This window comes from Triticum urartu, chromosome 5 (genome assembly GCF_003073215.2).
Source record: "Triticum urartu cultivar G1812 chromosome 5, Tu2.1, whole genome shotgun sequence".
Taxonomy (NCBI): Eukaryota; Viridiplantae; Streptophyta; class Magnoliopsida; order Poales; family Poaceae; genus Triticum; species Triticum urartu.
Window position 1 is genome coordinate 114,515,224 of NC_053026.1, and position 12,923 is coordinate 114,528,146.

Sequence of the window (12,923 nt, forward strand, 5' to 3'; positions counted from 1 at the left end):
TTTGCACACGAACACGTCACCGTATACCTCCAATGCCGAGGGTGATGCACCGCAGCTCACGTCGAAGGAGACCCGTCTAGAAGCATGGTACGCATGCAATCCGGCGGGTGCTTTTCAGGACCCGAAACCCCACGCGCCCACGAGGGACCCCGTCAGGATGTGCGGCAGCTATGGGCTTCCCTAGGTCGGTTCGCCTGCCCCTAGAGCCTCGAGGATCGCTGTCCTTCAACACGAAGAACACATGAAGAACAAGAAAGAACAAATAAGGGAGAGATGTAAAATTAGGGTAAAAAGTAGATGGGTTTTGTCGATTGTGTGTTGTTCAATCGACCGTCACCTCTCACGTATATAAGAGGCGGCTGGACTTCCCTGGCAAGAAAGGACTTGGATTCACGTCCAAAGCCCTAATTTGACTCTAATTCGGATGATTTGGGCCAAACTTTCTAAAACTGTTTGGCTAAAAATCTAACCGTACATTCCGGATCAATTTTGAGGCAGTAAACGGCCTTAGATCGAAATCGTGAAAAAGCAAAGTTATTTGTCTCAAAAAACAAAAAAACTTTCATTGTAGGCGTTTTTTTATTTGACTCCATCTTAAGGCCTTAATCGTCAGTACCGGTCAGAATTACGAAAACTTGCAGTCCTAATCTGGACCGGCCTGTTTACTATACTGTCTGTTAGGAACAGAAGCTTTGGACGATTTTCACGATTTGGACCGGACAGTCTGGTCAAATTTCCGAACAGTCCGGTCATGTCCAATTTTTCTGCAACAACATTGTTTCGGTCTACTTGACACGGACGTGATGCCGATATTCATGATCATTGCCTTAGATATTTTCATAACTTTGCGCTTTTATATCAATTGCTTGGTAGTAATTTGTTCATCCACCATATTATTTGCTATCTTGAGAGAAGCCTCTAGTGAAACCTATGCCCCGGGGTCTATTTTCCATCTTATGAGTTTTCGATCTACAATATTAGTTTCCGATTTACTATTTTACAATATTTTATTTTTCTGATCTATAAACCAAAAATATTTACTTTACCGTTTATCTATCTCTATCATATATCACTTTTGCAAGTAACCGTGAAGGGATTGACAACCCCTTTATCGCGTTGGGTGCAAGTTGTTGTTTGTTTGTGCAGGTATTCGTTGACTTGTCTGTTGTCTCCTACTGGATAGATACCTTGGTTCTCAAACTGAGGGAAATATTTATCTCTACTTTGCAGCATCACCCTTTCCTCTTCAAGGGAAAAACAAACACAAGCTCAAGAAGTAGCAGGAAGAATTTCTGGCGCCGTTGTCGGGGAGATCTACGCCATGTCAAGACGTACCAAGTACCCATCATGAACTCTCATCTCTTGCATTACATTATTCGCCATTCGCCTCTCGTTTTCCTCTTCCCCACTTGTAAAACGATTTTTGAAAAGATTTTCCTTTTCTTCGCCCCTCTTCTGTTCGTCTTCTCTGTTTGCTTTTTTTTGTGCTCGTGTGTTGGATTGCTTGCTTTGTCGCGATAGCTCAAGAGAATACCAAATTGTGTGACTTTTCCAACACCAATAATAATGATTTTATTAGTACTCCGATTGCTCCCACTACTAATACAAAATCTTGTGAAATTAATGCCGCTTTGCTGAATCTTGTTATCAAAGAACAATTTTTCGGCCTTCCTAGTGAAGATGCCGCATCCCATCTAAACAATTTCGTTGATTTGTGTGATATGCAAAAGAAAAAGGATGTGGTTAATGATATTGTTAAATTGAAGCTATTTCCGGTCTCACTTTGAAATCATGCTAAAACTTGGTTTTCGTCTTTGCCTAAAAATAGTATTGATTCATGGAATAAGTGTAAAGATGCTTTTATTTCCAAGTATTTTCCTCCCACTAAGATCATCTCCCTTAGGAACAATATTATGAATTTTAAGCAACTTGACCTTGAACATGTTGCACAATCTTGGGAGAGGATGAATTTGATGATACGAAATTGCCCTACTCATGGTTTGAATTTGTGGATGATTATACAAAAAATTATGCCGGATTAAATTTTGCTTCTAGAAATCTTTTAGATTCGGCCACGGGAGGTACTTTTATGGAAATTACTTTAGGGGAAGCGACTAAACTCCTGGATAATATTATGGTTAATTATTCTCAATGGCATACCGAAAGATGTTCCACTAGTAAAGAAGTGCATGCAATTGAAGAGATTGATGTTTTGAGTGGAAAGATGGATGATCTTATGAAATTGTTTGCTAGCTAGATTTATTCTATTGATCCTAATGATATGCCTTTGTCTACTTTGATTGAAAATAATAATGAATCTATGTATGTGAATTTTGTTGGTAGGAACAATTTTGCTAATAACACGTATAGAGGTAATTTAAATCCTAGGTTGTTTCCTAGTAATTCCTCAAATTAATTATGGTAATTCCTTCAAAAATTCTTATGGAAATTATAATAAGATGCCTTATGATTTTGAGAATAGTGTTAAAGAATTTATGAGTTTGCAAAAGAATTTCAATGCTTTGAGTGAAGAAAATTTGCTTAAGATTGATGATTTGGCTAGGAACGTGGATAGAATTTCTCTTGATGCCGATTCTTTAAAACTTAGATCTATTCCACCCAAGCAGGATATTAATGAGTCTCTCAAAGCTATGATAATTTCCATTGATTAGTGCAAAGAAAGAACCGCTAAGATGCATGCTAAACAAGATTGGTTTGTAAAAATGTGTTCTTCCTGTTTCCGTGAAAATAATGATGAAGATCCTAAAATGATTGATGTGACTCCTATTGAATATTTTTTTTCCAATATAAATATTGATAAAGATGGGACTGGAGATGAGTCAACTTTAGTTAAAAGGCATCCCAATGATTTAGAATTTTTAGATCTTGATGCAAAAATAGATAAAAGTAGGATTGGAGAGGTCAAAACTTTAGGTAGCAATGAACCCACTCTTTTGGATTTCAAGAAATTTAATTATGATAATTGTTCTTTAATAGATTGTATTTCCTTGTTGCACTCCATGTTCAATTCTCCTCATGCTTACAATCAAAACAAAGATTTTACTAAACATATCGTTGATGCTATGATGCAATCTTTTGAAGAAATGCTTGAATTGGAAGTTTCTATCCCTAGAAAACTTTATGATGAGTGGGAACCTACTATTAAGAATAAGATTAAAGATTATGAGTGCCTTGCTTTGTGTGATTTGGCTGCTAGTGTTTCCATGATTCCAAACACTTTATGTGATGTGCTAGGTTTCCGTCAATTTGATGATTGTTCTCTAAATTTGCATCTTGCAGATTTCACTATTAAGAAACCTATGGGAAGGACTAATGATGTTCTTATTGTTGCAAATAGGAATTATGTGCCCGTAGATTTCATTGTTCTTCATCTAGATTGCAATCCTACATGTCCTATTATTCTTGGTAGACCTTTCCTTAGAACGATTGATGCAATTATTGATATGAAAGAAGGAAACATTAGATTTCAATTTTCGTTAAGGAATGGCATGGAACACTTTTCGAGAAAAGAAAATTAAATTGCCATATGAATCTATTATGAGAGCCACTTATGGATAGCATACCAAAGATGACAATACCTAGATCTATTCGTGTTTTTATGCCTAGCCAGGGGCGTTAAACAATAGCGCTTGTTGGGAGGCAACCCAAATTTATTTTATTTCTTGCTTTTTAGGTCCTGTTTTTCATTAAATAATTTATTTAGCCTCTGGTTAGATGTGGTTTTGTTTTTTTAATTAGTGTTTGTGCCAAGTAAGACCTTTGGGATAGCTTACAGTGATAGTTGATTTGATCTTGCTGAAAAACAAAAACTTTTGCGCCCAGGAAATTAATTTTCGTTCTTAACAGAAGAGCGATAAAATAATGATTCTTTTTGCGGAAGATTAATAAAAACATTTCTTAGTGTGTCCTAATTTTTCAGAATTTTTGGAGTTACAGAAGTGTTCGAGAGTTACAGATTGCAACAGATTGTTCTACTTTTGACAGATTCTATTTTCTATGTGTTGTTTGCTTGTTTTGATGAATCTATGCATTGTATCGGGGGGTATGAACCATGGAAAGTTGGAATACAGTAGATATTACACCAATATAAATAAAGAATGAGTTCACAACAGTACCAAAAGTGGTGATTTATTTTCTTATACTAATGGAGCTTATGAGATTTTCTGTTAAGTTTTGTGTTGTGAAGTTTTCAAGTTTTGGGTAAGGATTTGATGGAATATGGAATAAGGAGTGGCAAGATCCTAAGCTTCGGGATGTCCCGGAAGGTATCCCCTCTTTCGTCTTCGTCTATCGGTAACTTTACTTGAGGCTATATTTTTATTCACCACATGATATGTGTTTTGCTTCGAGCGTCTTGTATGATTTGATTTTTTGGTTTTTTTGTTTTCCACAATCATCCTTGTTGTAGACACATTTTGAGAGGGACACGCATGAATCGTGATTTATTAGAATACTCTATGTGCTTCACTTATATCTTTTGAGCTAGGTAATTTCGCTCTAGTGCTTCACTTGTATCTTTTAGAGCACAGCGGTGATTTTATTTTTTAGAAATTGATGAACTCTCATGCTTCACTTATATTAGTCTTTAAACAGCATGGTAATTTGCTTTGTTTATAAATTTAGTCCTAATACTACAAAAATATACACTTCCGTGATGATACGTTTTTGTCACAGTAGGTCCCGTTTTATGTCATGCATGTACATCCATGACAAATTCATGACAGAATCAAGATAGTCATACTTGTGATGTCGTAGAAGTGTTCCATGACATTACCAAAATTATCATCACGGAAGTGTCCACTTCCATCACGATAAATCACGCGTCACAGAAGTGCTTTCGTCAAGGGTGACCGACACGTGGCATCCACCGTAACGGAACGCCGTTAAGCTATCGGGTCTGGTTTTGGATCCGATAACCCGTTACCAGCCCCGACTAATGGGGATTTTCCACGTGAATAATCATCATTGGCTGGAGGAAACACGTGTCGGCTCACCGTTGGGACAGATGTCATCCACTCATTGGACCCAAAGCGCCTATGATACGTCGACAAGTGGCACGGCCCAACAAAGGCCCATTCCTGTGAAAAGGCCGGTCTGTTTGACTTGGTCAAAAGGTGGCGGGCCGGCCCACGGCAAGCCTGTTAATGGCATGTTCGCATATAGCCCATTTATAGCCCGCTAACCCAGGGCCCGTTTACGGCCTATCCGAATTAGGCCCAGTAGCGTCATCTGGGCAGTCCAATATAATTCCAGCCCATTTTAACTTCCGGCCCAGGTATGGCCCATGACGTCTTTCGGCCCATATGAGGCCCTTATTACTCTCGGCCCATTAACGGCCAGTGGTAAAACTGGCCCGTAATGAACAGTGTATCACTTTATACCCATTAACGGCACGTGGTGAAACTGGCCCGTAATGAATAGTGTATCACTTTATGCCCATTAACTCCCCATTATTCCGTTGGGCTATTTCCAACCCATGTTATCTTTTTGGCCTTCTCGGGGCCCATTTATTCTTGGGCTAATTTCCACATCTTTTACTTACGGCCCGTTACTGTCATTTTCTGCTTGTGGGCCAAATTCAGCATGTGGTTACAGTCGGCCCGTTTGTGGCCCGTTAATACGTTGGGCCATTTTCAGAGCGTCATCAAAATACGACCGATTAATGACGGCCCGTTATGGTTGGCCCATGAACGATTTTAACTCTAGCCCATTTACGGACATAATGTGGTCTGTTATTGGCCCATGTTTGGCCAATCGATCATACGGCCCGTATAAGGCCCATTGTTTCTACGCCACGTAGAAGGCCCATTGTTTCTATGGCCCTTAGAAGGCCCATTGTTTCTACGGCCTATAGGAGGCCCATGTTAACTACAGCCGGTGGGCATCAAAGTTCGCCACTAGTGCAAATATAGGGAACACCCTACACTATACAAAAATGGCTTGCTGTTTTCTTCAGCTGGTGGCTGCACATTAAGAACAAATTTTGTATTGCATCAAAACAAATTACAACTATAAAACAAAAGGAAGGTTGGCATAAAAGTTAACAGTCTAGCAGATAAATGCACCAACAGAAGTTCAGAAGCTCAGTTCATTTGACCTGATTCTTACGTTTTCAGGCTGTATTGTCCGATGGAGCACCATAACCTTCGCCTTCAGTTCTCCTAGGCTCATGAACAACATAGCAAATGTCTGATAGTCTGGTTTCAAAACCATGCATATCTTGACAACATCGAACAATGTCTCTCCTTGTTTCACAAAGGGTCTCTGTTAGGGAGTGGACTTGTGTCTGGAGCGCAGATACAACATTATTTTGAGCTTTCATATCTTGATCATGATGCAGTTCGGACGAGATTGCCTTAACAACCAAGCCAGTATTACGCAAGAACATGCTTGTGGCACTGTTAGTGGACAGGTACTGACCCACTGCAGCAAGAGCTGAATTTGCGGTTATAGTTGCCTCGCCACGTTCAGAAAGTGGCGGTTCCACCATTTTTTCCATAGCTCACTGAAAAGTTATGGTTTTACATTAGTAGTACCAGAACAGAAGATATTAAGGAGGCAGCAAAACCAAACAAAATAGCTTTGGTCTATATACAGAACTTATTCTAGTGAACCCATGTAAAATAATAGTTGTATTTTATTGCAAAGTACATAATAAAACCAGGTTCCAAACATATGACCATGTACCATCGCTAATGTATTGTAGCGACCAGACCTCAAACAGTCTGATCTTTGTGCATCAGTGTCATCCCTGGATCGGTAATGCTGACACACACAGTACTTGAGGATTTATAATAGAGTTGCAATCACACACTTATTACATCGAATGTCTCAAAAGAGAACTTATTACAATAAATATGGCTTAAGTCCGTATAAAACGATAACAATGGAAGGCTCGGAAGATAAAGTGAGTCCATCAACTCCAACGGCATCACTGAGTGAAAGACCACGACCTAAGGCACCTTACTCGTCATCTGAAAAATCTGCAACATAATACGTTGCAGCCCGAAAATGGGTCGGGACATGGAATATGCTGGCAATGTAACACAAGAGAGTAATGAACATAATAAAGCTATCACTACATGCATATATGGCTGGTGGAGGCTGTATGGTTAATAGGTTTTGCAAAAGCCAATTTTTCCCTACTTCAAAGGAATATATTTTATTTAACTACAAAGTTTGTTGAAAATATTGAGAATGGTAAACCCCATGTCAATCCCAATTAAAAGTAATTAATAACCCAATCAAATTATATTTAAGAGCGATGAGATCCACATGATAATCCAAGAACTAGATACTCAAGATGTCCATAACCGGGGACACGGCTAACCATGATTAGTTTGTACACTCTGCAGAGGTTTGTGCACTTTTTCCCACAAGATTCGACCTCCTCCGTTGGATTTCTCGCACTACATAATGTTTGAGAAACGGATGACCGAGACACAGTCTTTCCGAAGAGGTCCCCTTAACCGATGGATAGGCCGGTACACCTACAATCCCCTACATCTGCTAGCCCATCATGGAAAGGTTTCCCACAACTTACTCAACTATGCCAGAGCCCATAATGGCATGTGGCTGCACATGGAAGTTTCCAGCATAAATAATCTTATGATCCCTTTGAGCCTGGGTGGCAGTCCATAGGAAAATCACACGGTACCTCGGGATTTCCAAAAAATACAGGCAATCACTGGGTTCCCAAGTGCCTCAATCCACCCAGATGTGTATTAAAGTTGCCACCTTAAGTTAACCATTAATTAACAACTCACATCTGTCATGGATACACTCAAACCCAAACCACGTCTACTAGCGTAGCCTAGCAATATAAGCAACAGGTGAATAGGTACTACCTCATCTACTTCCCAACCCATAATTTATTCAGATCCTAACCATGCAATTGTTTGAGGGTTGATCGAATGCAATAAAAACTAGGTAGTAAAGAGGTATGATCAAAGCATTAGTTGCCTTGCTGATGATCCGTGAAACCTAGAGACTCGTAGTAGCACGCTTCGCTCTCCGGGTACTCTATCGCAATCAAACAAGTATACAATAAGCAATCAAGCAAAAAGCACTGGTAAAACTCAAATAATAATATGTAACCAGAAATTTCAACTTGAGAACTCCGGTTTGCAAAAAGAATCAAATCAAACGAAGCAACGACACTCAAACGGCGAAAGAAACAAGCTCCGTTTACTAATCTAGACTAAAGTCAAATTTTACAGTAGCGAAAACTTGTTTAAGTTGATTAAACAGAAAGAGGGCTTCGAGAGGAAACTCTAGGCGCTTGAATCGCCTGATTCCGATAAACGAGCGAAAAGAAAAACTAAAACGAAAATCGGATCAGAAATCGCGATCGAAAATAATCGCGAAAAATCCGAGAAAAAGAAAAACTGACGAACAGGCTAACGAACGAACGTTTGCTGTCTGTGAGTAACGGACGAAAACCATTCGTTAAAACGAATGTACGGACAAACGTCTGCTAAATAACTAAACCGGAAAAAAAATCGAACCGGATCTAAAAAAATGGATCTAGGGTTTCGAAAAAAAAACCAATCGGTTTTCTTGCGAAAACTGAGGCGGCGGCGACGACTACCTCCAGCGAGGTCCGGCGAACGGCGGCGGTGGCGGCGCTACACGCGGCGGCAGCGAGGCGAGATGGCGGTGGCGGCGGCTCGCGGTGGAGCGCGGGTTTGGGCTGCGGTGGGTTGCGGTGCCCCGGCTTAGAAAGCCCCCCGGGCGGAGTCCCGCTCGGGTACGGCCCGGAGTCGGTTTCCTTTAAAAAAATTATTCCGCGCAGAAAAGCAAGAAAAGAAATACTAAACGGACTCCAAAAATCCTGAAATAAAATTTCCCCGTCCTCTAAAAATCTACCAGACAAGGTGAACATTTATTTGGGACTCTAATGCAATTTTGAGAAACGCAAATTTTTCCTAATTCAAATAAAATAGCAATAAAACTCCGAATAAAATCTTATTTGATTTTAATATTAAATCTCCAATATTTCTTTATTTTTGGGAAGTCATTTTGTCCTCTCTCTTTTATTTTTATAAAAGAAATATTTGAAGAGAAAATAATTAAAATCAAACGATCCTCTTTTCAAAATTTGAGAAAACTCAAATATGAAAATAACAAAATTCCCAACTCTCTCCGTGGGTCCTTGAGTTGCATAGAATTTCTAGGATCAAGCCAAAATGCAATAAAACATGATATGCAATGATGATCTAATGTATAACATTCCAAATTGAAAATTTGGGATGTTACAAACCTACCCCCCTTAAGATGAATCTCGCCCTCGAGATTCGGGTTGGCTAGAAAATAGGTGAGGTTGATCTTCCCATAGGTCTTACTCTCGTTCCCAGGTGGCTTCATCTTCGGTATGGTGACTCCACTGAACCTTGCAAAACTTGATAACTTTGCTGCGTGTGACTCGGCTGGCAAAATCAAGAATCTTGACTGGCTTCTCCTCGTAGGTCAAATCGCTATATAACTGTATTGCTTCCAGTGGCACTGTATCTCTCAGAGGGATATCAGCCATCTCTGCGTGGCACTTCTTCAACTGGGAAACGTGGAACACATCGTGAACTCCTGACAACCCTTCGGGTAATTCCAGATTGTAAGCAACTTTTCCCATACGTTCCAAAACTTTGTATGGTCCCACAAAACGTGGTGCTAACTTTCCCTTAACTCCAAAGCGCTTCACTCCTCGAAGTGGAGATACACGAAGATACACTCTGTCTCCGACTTCGTAAATTGTCTTCTTGCATTTAGAATCCGCATAACTCTTCTGCCGGGACTGGGCTACCTTGAGTCTATCGCGAATCAGTTTAACCTTCTCTTCAGACTCTTTAATCAAATCTGGTCCAAACAATTGTCAGTCTCCAACTTCATCCCACAATAATGGTGCCCTGCACCTCCTTCCGTATAATGCTTCGAAAGGGGCCATCTTTAAACTGGCTTGATAGCTGTTGTTGTAAGAAAACTCTGCGTAAACAAAATTATCATCCCAACTAGATCCATAATCTAGTGCACAAGCTGTCAACATGTCCTCCAAAATTTGATTGGCTCTCTCAGTCTTACCATCTGTCTGCGGGTGAAAAGCTGTATTGAACTCTAGCCTAGTTCCCAAAGTTTCATGCAACTGATTCCAAAACTTTGAGGTAAACTAGGTTCCTCTATCTGATACAATGGTCCTTGTAACTCCATGCAAACATACGATCCTGGTCATGTATATCTTTGCCAACTTAGCACTGGTGTAAGTGGTCTTCACTGGGATGAAATGAGCTACTTTCGTCAAACGATCGACTACAACCCATATCGAGTCATAGCCTGAACGAGTCCTGGGTAATCACATGATAAAATCCATTCCTAGCTTATCCCACTTCCATTCGGGTATCGGCAATGGCTGTAGCAATCCTGGTGGCTTCTGATGCTCAGCCTTCACTCTCTGACATACATCACAAACTGCTACATACTCCACAATATCCTTCTTCATTCCGGTCCACCAGAAACTATCCTTCAAATCCAAATACATCTTGGTATTTCCTGGGTGAATCGAATATGGCGAATCATGGGCCTCCTGTAAAATTAGCTTCCTGATCTCCTGATCATTTGGCACGTATACATGGTCCTCAAACCATAAGGTATCGTGCTCATCCTCACGAAATCACTTGGCTTTTTCCTTTGCTCATCCTTTCCTTTATCTCGGCAATCTCCTTGTCCGTCCTCTGAGCTTCTCTGATCTTATCCATCAAAGTAGATTGAATCTCCAAAGCTGCTACATAACCTCTTGGAAATATTTCCAAACATAGCTCACGAAGGTCTTCTGCTAACTCCTTAGGTAACTCTCCGGTCATCAGTGTGTTGACATGACTCTTGCGGCTCAATGCATCGGCTACTGCGTTAGCCTTTCCGGGATGATAATGCAACTTCATATAATTATCCTTAATGAGTTCCAACCATCTCCTCTGTCTGAGATTCAACTCCTTCCGCGTGAAGATATACTTCAAACTCTTGTGATCCGTGTATACTTCACAATGGTTTCCGATGAGAAAATGTCTCCAAGTTTTCAACGCATGTACTATGGCTGCTAAGGCCAAATCATGTGTGGCATAATTTAACTCATGGGGTTTAAGCTGTTGTGAGGCATATGAAACAACTCTTCCTTCTTTCATAAGCACTGCTCCTAGTCCTTGACGAGAAGCATCGCAATACACTTCATAATCCTTGCGTTGATCTGGCAGGATCAACACTGGGGATGTAACCAAGAGTTTCTTCAACTCCTGAAAACTAGCCTCACATTCCTCAGTCCATTTGAACTTGGTGTCCTTCTTCAACAACTCAGTCATAGGCTTTGCAATCTTTGAGAAATTCTCAATGAACCTCCGGTAGTATCCTGCGCGTCCAAGAAAACTCCGAATTTCTCCAACTGACATGGGTGCCTCCCAATTTGTCACAGTGACAACTTTGGTGGGGTCTACCGCTATTCCTTCTCCGGATATAACATGTCCAAGAAATCCAACTTCCTTCAACCAAAACTCACACTTGCTGAACTTGGCGTATAGCTGATGTTCTCTGAGCTTCCCAAGTACCAAATGCAAATGCTCTTTATGCTCCTCTTCATTCTTCGAGTAGACCAGAATATCATCTATGAACACCACAACGAACTTATCCAAAAACTCCATAAACACCTTGTTCATCATGTTCATAAAATAGGCAGGTGCGTTAGTCAGGCCAAACAACATAACGGTATACTCATATAGCCTGTACCTTGTGGTAAAAGTTGCCTTAGGTATATCCTACTCTCGAATCTTCAGTTGGTGGTACCCTGATCGCAGGTCGATCTTCAAATCATTGATCATAGGCAGTGGGTACTTGTTCTTGATCGTCACCTCATTCAATCCTCAATAATCAACAACCATCCTTAACGATCCATCCTTCTTCTCCACTAGAAGTACTGGCGATCCCCAAGGTGACGAACTTGGGTGAATATATCCTTTATCCAGTAACTCCTTAATCTGCTTCTTAATTTCCTCTAAATCCTGTGCGGGCATCCTATACGGTCTCTTAGATATTGGCCCTATGTCTGGCTAAAGCTCAATCAAGAACTCGATGTCTCTATCCGGTGGCATGCCTGGCAACTCTTCGGGAAATACATTCGGGAAATCCTTCACCACTGTTACTTCCTCCTGTACAACTCCCAATAAGGAATTTTACTTGAGTCCTAATCGGCACATGTCGGGATACATACTTGATCCTTCTTCCTTCTGGGGTGGTGAGCAAAATTGACTTACTGGCGCAATCGATGTTTCCTCCATACATTGATAGCCAATCCATACCCAGAATCACATCCAAACCTTGCGAATCCAAAATTATCAAGTCAGAAGGGAAAATATGACTACCTATGGTTAATGGCAACTGAAAACATCCACTGCTTGCCATATACTCGGCTTCGGGTGAGGTTACTAGCATGGGTGTCTTAAGAACTCTAGTGGGCAACTTATACTTATCCACAAATCCCCTTGATATGTATGAATGCGATGCACTAGTATAGAAAAGAATGACTGCAGTAAATGACTTAACCAAAAACTTACCTATTACTACATCCGGCTGGGCTTCAATCTCCTCCATGTTACCGTGGTTCACTTGTCCTCTATTGAAAGGGTTGGGCTTCTTCCCAGAACTTCCATAGCCGTTTCCATTCTTAGCTTCATGACATTCATTAGCGTAATGTCCGGTCTTCTGGCACTTGTAGCAAGTAACGTGGCTTAGATCTTCCTTGGCGGGCGTTGCTGGGTTGGAACGGTTCTGTCCGTTGCTTCCTCCATTACCATTCACGTTCTTGGAGCCACTATAGTTGTGCGAACTCCCTCCAGGGTGATTGTGACCTCCATGGTTATGTTGAAGGA